Source organism: Phyllobates terribilis, unplaced genomic scaffold, assembly GCF_046119375.1.
Source record: "Phyllobates terribilis strain yellow unplaced genomic scaffold, ASM4611937v1 Scaffold_46__1_contigs__length_10046794, whole genome shotgun sequence".
Lineage (NCBI taxonomy): Eukaryota > Metazoa > Chordata > Amphibia > Anura > Dendrobatidae > Phyllobates > Phyllobates terribilis.
The window spans coordinates 997482-1004463 of NW_027362806.1; positions in this window are offsets into that span (position 1 = coordinate 997482).

Genomic DNA, 6982 nt, shown 5'->3' on the forward strand with positions numbered 1-6982 from the left:
TATATATATATATATATATATATATATATATATGTGTGCATATAAGACCGTGTGCTTTGCTGGAGGGGAAAGGACTTTTCTCTGAACAGAAGCTCAGTCTGGACAAATCAGAAGCAGATTTACAATAGTTGTGTAAAGGTGGTGTATACAACTCGTAACACCAGTTCCCTTCTGTCCTATCAGCTGAGGTTACCAGGGTTCATCATAGCTCTTAGCCAGTGATGGGGGAAAATGGGAGAATACAATAGGCTGGTGATATCAGTCCCCCACATCGGGGGCTGGAGATGCCCCTCTTGGACTGGATGTAAAATCACAAGACACATGTGCTGTCTCTCTCTTACTCCATGGACACAATGACGACCATATCTGGTTGATACATTACAGACCAAAAGTTTGGACACACCTCATTTAAAGATTTTTCTGTATTTTCATGACTATGAAAATTGTACATTCACACTGAAGGCATCAAAACTATGAATTAACAGATGTGGAATTATATACTTAACAAAAAAGTGTGAAACAACTGAAATTCTGTCTTATATTCTAGGTTCTTCAAAGTAGAATGGAAGGACCAAATGTATGACAATGTGAAAATGGGGGAAACCCAACAACTAGGGAAAATGAGAGAGGAGACCCCCTAGGCAGATCTTACAACACCTTGACTCCCCTATCGTCCCTAATCACCAAGAAACTCCAAGAAGAAACTAGCCGACTGCTAGAACTCCAGGCCTGAACAGAGGAAAATAGTTCACCGGTGACTCTCTGGAGACACTGTGGGTTTTTAAATATCAAGCAAGGGTGTGTCAATTAGCAGCAGAAAGAGGAGAACACTGCTGGGTCCTAGCGAGAGAAGGATAGCACTACACTACAGGGATGAAAGAATCAAAAAGGTATCTGCAAAGCCAAGCACAGCAACCTTCTACAGCTGGAACCAGAACAACTGTCTGTCAAACCTGATACACCCGTGACACCCTCCCAGAGTGTTAGACATAATTATTCCAGCAGCCTTTACGCCCATCGCGGGGGTGGAATAATAACAAATGTGGGATTAGAGGCTTAGAATACATAGGGGCGTGATGGATTCTAAGTCTTTGTATGAAATAGAATAAAAATGATAACAAAGATGGACGGGCACATTGGGAGATGAGAGGAAATAGGATGGGGTGTATTGATAATTACTATTTCATCCTTATTACTACTAACACTGAATGACTGCGGAGGTTGGCACCCTAAGAAGTCCATAGTCTAAAGAAAAGACTTAGAATTCATCATGTCCCTTCGTATTCTAAACCTCTCTAATACCAGAGGAATATCGTTTCCTAAGTGGGGTCACTGTAGTGGGAGAGGGGGTCTGCTGTTTTGGCAGCTGCACAATATTCCAGACAAATCAGCAATCCAGAAACCATATACAGTGGATACGGAAAGTATTCAGACTCCTTTAAATTTTTCACTCTTTGTTTCATTGCAGCCATTTGGTAAATTCTAAAAAGTTCATTTTTTTTCTCATTAAAGTACACTCTGCACCCCATCTCGACTGAAAAAAACAGAAATGTAGACATTTTTGCAAATTTATTGAAAAAGAAAAACTGAAATATCGCATGGTCATAAGTATTCAGACCCTTTGCTCAGGCACTCATATTTAAGTGACATGCTGTCCATTTCCTTGTGATCCTCATTGAGATGGTTCTACTCCTTCATTGGAGTCCAGCTGTGTTTAATTAAACTGATAGGACGTGATTTGGAAAGGCACACACCTGTCTATATAAGACCTCACAGCTCACAGTGCATGTCAGACCAAATGAGAATCATGAGCACAAAGGAACTGCCCAAGGAGCTCAGAGACAGAAATGTGGCAAGGCACAGATCTGGCCAAGGTTACAAAAGAATGTCTGCATTACTTAAGGTTCCTAAGAGCAGAGTGGCCTCCATAATCCTTAAATGGAAGAAGTTTGAGACCACCAGAAGTCTTCCTAGACCTGGTCGTCCAGCCAAACTGAGCAATCGTGGGAGAAGAGCCTTGGTGAAAGAGGTAAAGAAGAACCCCAAGATCACTGTGGCTGAGCTCCAGAGATGCAGTAGGGAGATGAGAGAAAGTTCCACAAAGTCAACTATCACTGCAGCCCTCCACCAGTCGGGCCTTTATGGCAGAGTGGCCCAACGGAAGTCTCTTCTCAGTGCAAGACATATGAAAGCCTGCATAGAGTTTACTCAAAAGCACATGAAGGACTCCCAGACTATGAGAAATAAGATTCTCTGGTCTGATGAGACGAAGATAGAACTTTTTGGTGATAATTCTAAGCGGTATGTGTGGAGAAAACCAGGCACTGCTCATCACCTGCCCAATACAATCCCCACAGTGAAACATGGTGGTGGCAGCATCATGCTATGGGGGTGTTTTTCAGCTGCAGGGACAGGACGACTGGTTGCAATTGAAGGAAACATGAATGCGGCCAAGTACAGAGATATCCCGGATGAAAACCTCTTACAGAGTGCTCTGGACCTCAGACTTGGCTGAAGGTTCACCTTCCAACAAGACAATGACCCATAGCACACAGCTAAAATAACAAAGGAGTGGCTTCAGAACAACGCTGTGACCATTCTTTACTGGCCCAGCCAGAGCCCTGACCTACACCCAATTGATCATCTCTGGAGAGACCTGAAAACGGCAGTCCACCAACGTTCACCATCCAACCTGACAGAACTGGAGAGGATCTGCAAGGAAGAATGGCAGAGGATCCCCAAATCCAGGTGTGAAAAACTTGTATCATTCCCAAGAAGACTCATGGCTGTACTAGCTCAAAAGGTGCTTCTACTCAATACTGAGCAAAGGGTCTGAATACTAATGATCATGTGATATTTCAGTTTTTCTTTTTTAATAAATTTGCAAAAATTTCTACATTTCTGTTTTTTTTCAGTTCAGATGGGGTGCAGAGTGTACTTTAATGAGAAAAAATGAACTTTTTAGAATTTACCAAATGGCTGCAATGAAACGAAGAGTGAAAAATGTAAATGGGTCTGAATACTTTCCGTATCCACTGTAGTGATTCTTCCTTTCCGAGCTGTGGAAGCGAGATCATCTGCCACATTCTGGTGTCGCCTCATTGTTGAGAAACTGCTTTAAAAATTGTGTAGCCCCCTATAAGCTCTTCCTGCCCACAGTGCCCCCATCCAGCGAGTGTTTGAGAAAGGTTATTACACTGAAACGTCCCGATATTCACAACCAAGGATCACAATCTCATTTATCATTGCTGCGCGCTGTTTACTGCATCAATGGAGTGAACAGCTGAGATTCTCCAGACTCCACTCGCTCCTCACACTAAGCAATGTCTGCACTTCAGACTATATACCAGAGGCATCGCACACACGGCATCGTACACTAACTACTTCTGTTACATACGTTCTGCTCCGTACACACACGGCTCCGCTCCGTACACCTCGTACACACGGCTCTGTTCCGTACACCTTGTACACACACGGCTCCACTCCGTACACCTCGTACACGCGCGGCTCCGCTCCGTACGCCTCGTACACGCGCGGCTCCGCTCCGTACACCTCGTACACGCGCGGCTCCGCTCCGTACACCTCGTACACGCGCGGCTCCGTACACCTCGTACACGCGCGGCTCCGCTCCGTACACCTCGTACACGCGCGGCTTCGCTCCGTACACCTCGTACACGGGCGGCTTCGCTCCGTACACCTCGTACACGCGGCTCCGCTCCATACACCTCGTACACGCGCGGCTCCGCTCCGTACACCTCGTACACGCGCGGCTCCGCTCCGTACGCCTCGTACACGCGCGGCTCCACTCTGTACGCCTCGTACACGCGCGGCTCCGCTCCGTACGCCTCGTACACGCGCGGCTCCGCTCCGTACGCCTCGTACACGCGCGGCTCCGCTCCGTACACCTCGTACACGCGCGGCTCCGCTCCGTACACCTCGTACACGCGCGGCTCCGTACACCTCGTACACGCGCGGCTCCGCTCCGTACACCTCGTACACGCGCGGCTTCGCTCCGTACACCTCGTACACGGGCGGCTTCGCTCCGTACACCTCGTACACGCGGCTCCGCTCCATACACCTCGTACACGCGCGGCTCCGCTCCGTACACCTCGTACACGCGCGGCTCCGCTCCGTACGCCTCGTACACGCGCGGCTCCACTCCGTACGCCTCGTACACGCGCGGCTCCGCTCCGTACGCCTCGTACACGCGCGGCTCGGCTCCGTACGCCTCGTACACACGCGGCTCTGCTCCGTACACCTCGTACACGCGCGGCTCCGCTCCGTACACGCGGCTCCGCTCCGTACACCTCGTACACGCGCGGCTCCGCTCCGTACACCTCGTATACGCGGCTCCGCACACCTCGTACACGCGCGGCTCCGCTCCGTACACCTCGTACACGCGCGGCTCCGCTCCGTACTCCTCGTACACGCGCGGCTCCGCTCCGTACGCCTCGTACACGCGCGGCTCCGCTCCGTACGCCTCGTACACGCGCGGCTCCGCTCCGTACGCCTCGTACACGCGCGGCTCCGCTCCGTACGCCTCGTACACGCGCGGCTCCGCTCCGTACGCCTCGTACATGCGCGGCTCCGCTCCGTACACGCGGCTCCGCTCCGTACGCCTCGTACACACGCGGCTCCGCTCCGTATACACACGGCTCCGCTCCATACACCTCGTACACACGGCTCCGCTCCGTACACCTCGTACACGCGCGGCTCCGCTCCGTACACCTCATACACGCGCGACTCCGCTCCGTACACCTCGTAAACGCGCGGCTCCGCTCCGTACACCTCGTACACACGCGGCTCTGCTCCGTACACCTCGTACACACGCGGCTCTGCTCCGTACATCTCGTACACGCGCGGCTCCGCTCCGTACACCTCGTATACGCGGCTCCGCACACCTCGTACACGCGCGGCTCCGCTCCGTACGCCTCGTACACGCGCGGCTCCACTCTGTACGCCTCGTACACGCGCGGCTCCGCTCCGTACGCCTCGTACACGCGCGGCTCCGCTCCGTACGCCTCGTACACGCGCGGCTCCGCTCCGTACGCCTCGTACACGCGCGGCTCCGCTCCGTACGCCTCGTACACGCGCGGCTCGGCTCCGTACGCCTCGTACACACGCGGCTCTGCTCCGTACACCTCGTACACGCGCGGCTCCGCTCCGTACACGCAGCTCCGCTCCGTACACCTCGTACACGCGTGGCTCCGCTCCGTACACCTCGTATACGCGGCTCCGCACACCTCGTACACGCGCGGCTCCGCTCCGTACACCTCGTACACGCGTGGCTCCGCTCCGTACACCTCGTACACGCGCGGCTCCGCTCCGTACGCCTCGTACACGCGCGGCTCCACTCTGTACGCCTCGTACACGCGCGGCTCCGCTCCGTACGCCTCGTACACGCGCGGCTCCGCTCCGTACGCCTCGTACACGCGCGGCTCCGCTCCGTACACCTCGTACACGCGCGGCTCCGCTCCGTACACCTCGTACACGCGCGGCTTCGTACACCTCGTACACGCGCGGCTCCGCTCCGTACACCTCGTACACGCGCGGCTCCGCTCCGTACACCTCGTACACGCGCGGCTCCGCTCCGTACTCCTCGTACACGCGCGGCTCCGCTCCGTACGCCTCGTACACGCGCGGCTCCGCTCCGTACGCCTCGTACACGCGCGGCTCCGCTCCGTACGCCTCGTACACGCGCGGCTCCGCTCCGTACGCCTCGTACACGCGCGGCTCCGCTCCGTACGCCTCGTACACGCGCGGCTCCGCTCCGTACACCTCGTACATGCGCGGCTCCGCTCCGTACACGCGGCTCCGCTCCGTACGCCTCGTACACACGCGGCTCCGCTCCGTATACACACGGCTCCGCTCCATACACCTCGTACACACGGCTCCGCTCCGTACACCTCGTACACGCGCGGCTCCGCACACCTCATACACGCGCGACTCCGCTCCGTACACCTCGTAAACGCGCGGCTCCGCTCCGTACACCTCGTACACACGCGGCTCTGCTCCGTACACCTCGTACACACGCAGCTCTGCTCCGTACACCTCGTACACGCGCGGCTCCGCTCCGTACACCTCGTATACGCGGCTCCGCACACCTCGTACACGCGCGGCTCCGCTCCGTACGCCTCGTACACGCGCGGCTCCACTCTGTACGCCTCGTACACGCGCGGCTCCGCTCCGTACGCCTCGTACACGCGCGGCTCCGCTCCGTACGCCTCGTACACGCGCGGCTCCGCTCCGTACACCTCGTACACGCGCGGCTCCGCTCCGTACACCTCGTACACGCGCGGCTCCGTACACCTCGTACACGCGCGGCTCCGCTCCGTACACCTCGTACACGCGCGGCTTCGCTCCGTACACCTCGTACACGGGCGGCTTCGCTCCGTACACCTCGTACACGCGCGGCTCGGCTCCGTACGCCTCGTACACGCGCGGCTCCGCTCCGTACGCCTCGTACACGCGCGGCTCGGCTCCGTACGCCTCGTACACGCGCGGCTCCGCTCCGTACGCCTCGTACACGCGCGGCTCCGCTCCGTACGCCTCGTACACGCGCGGCTCCGCTCCGTACGCCTCGTACACGCGCGGCTCCGCTCCGTACGCCTCGTACACTCTCGGCTCCGCTCCGTACACCTCGTACACGCGCGGCTCCGCTCCGTACACCTCGTACACGCGCGGCTCCGCTCCGTACACCTCGTACACGCGCGGCTCCGCTCCGTACACCTCGTACACACGGCTCTGCTCCGTACACCTCGTACACGCGCGGCTCCGCTCCGTACGCCTCGTACACGCGCGGCTCTGCTCCGAACGCCTCGTACACGCGCGGCTCTGCTCCGTACACCTCGTACACGCGCGGCTCCGCTCCGTACACCTCGTACACACGCGGCTCCGCTCCGTACACCTCGTACACACGCGGCTCCGCTCCGTACACCTCGTACACACACGGCTCTGCTCCGTACACCTCGTACACACGCGG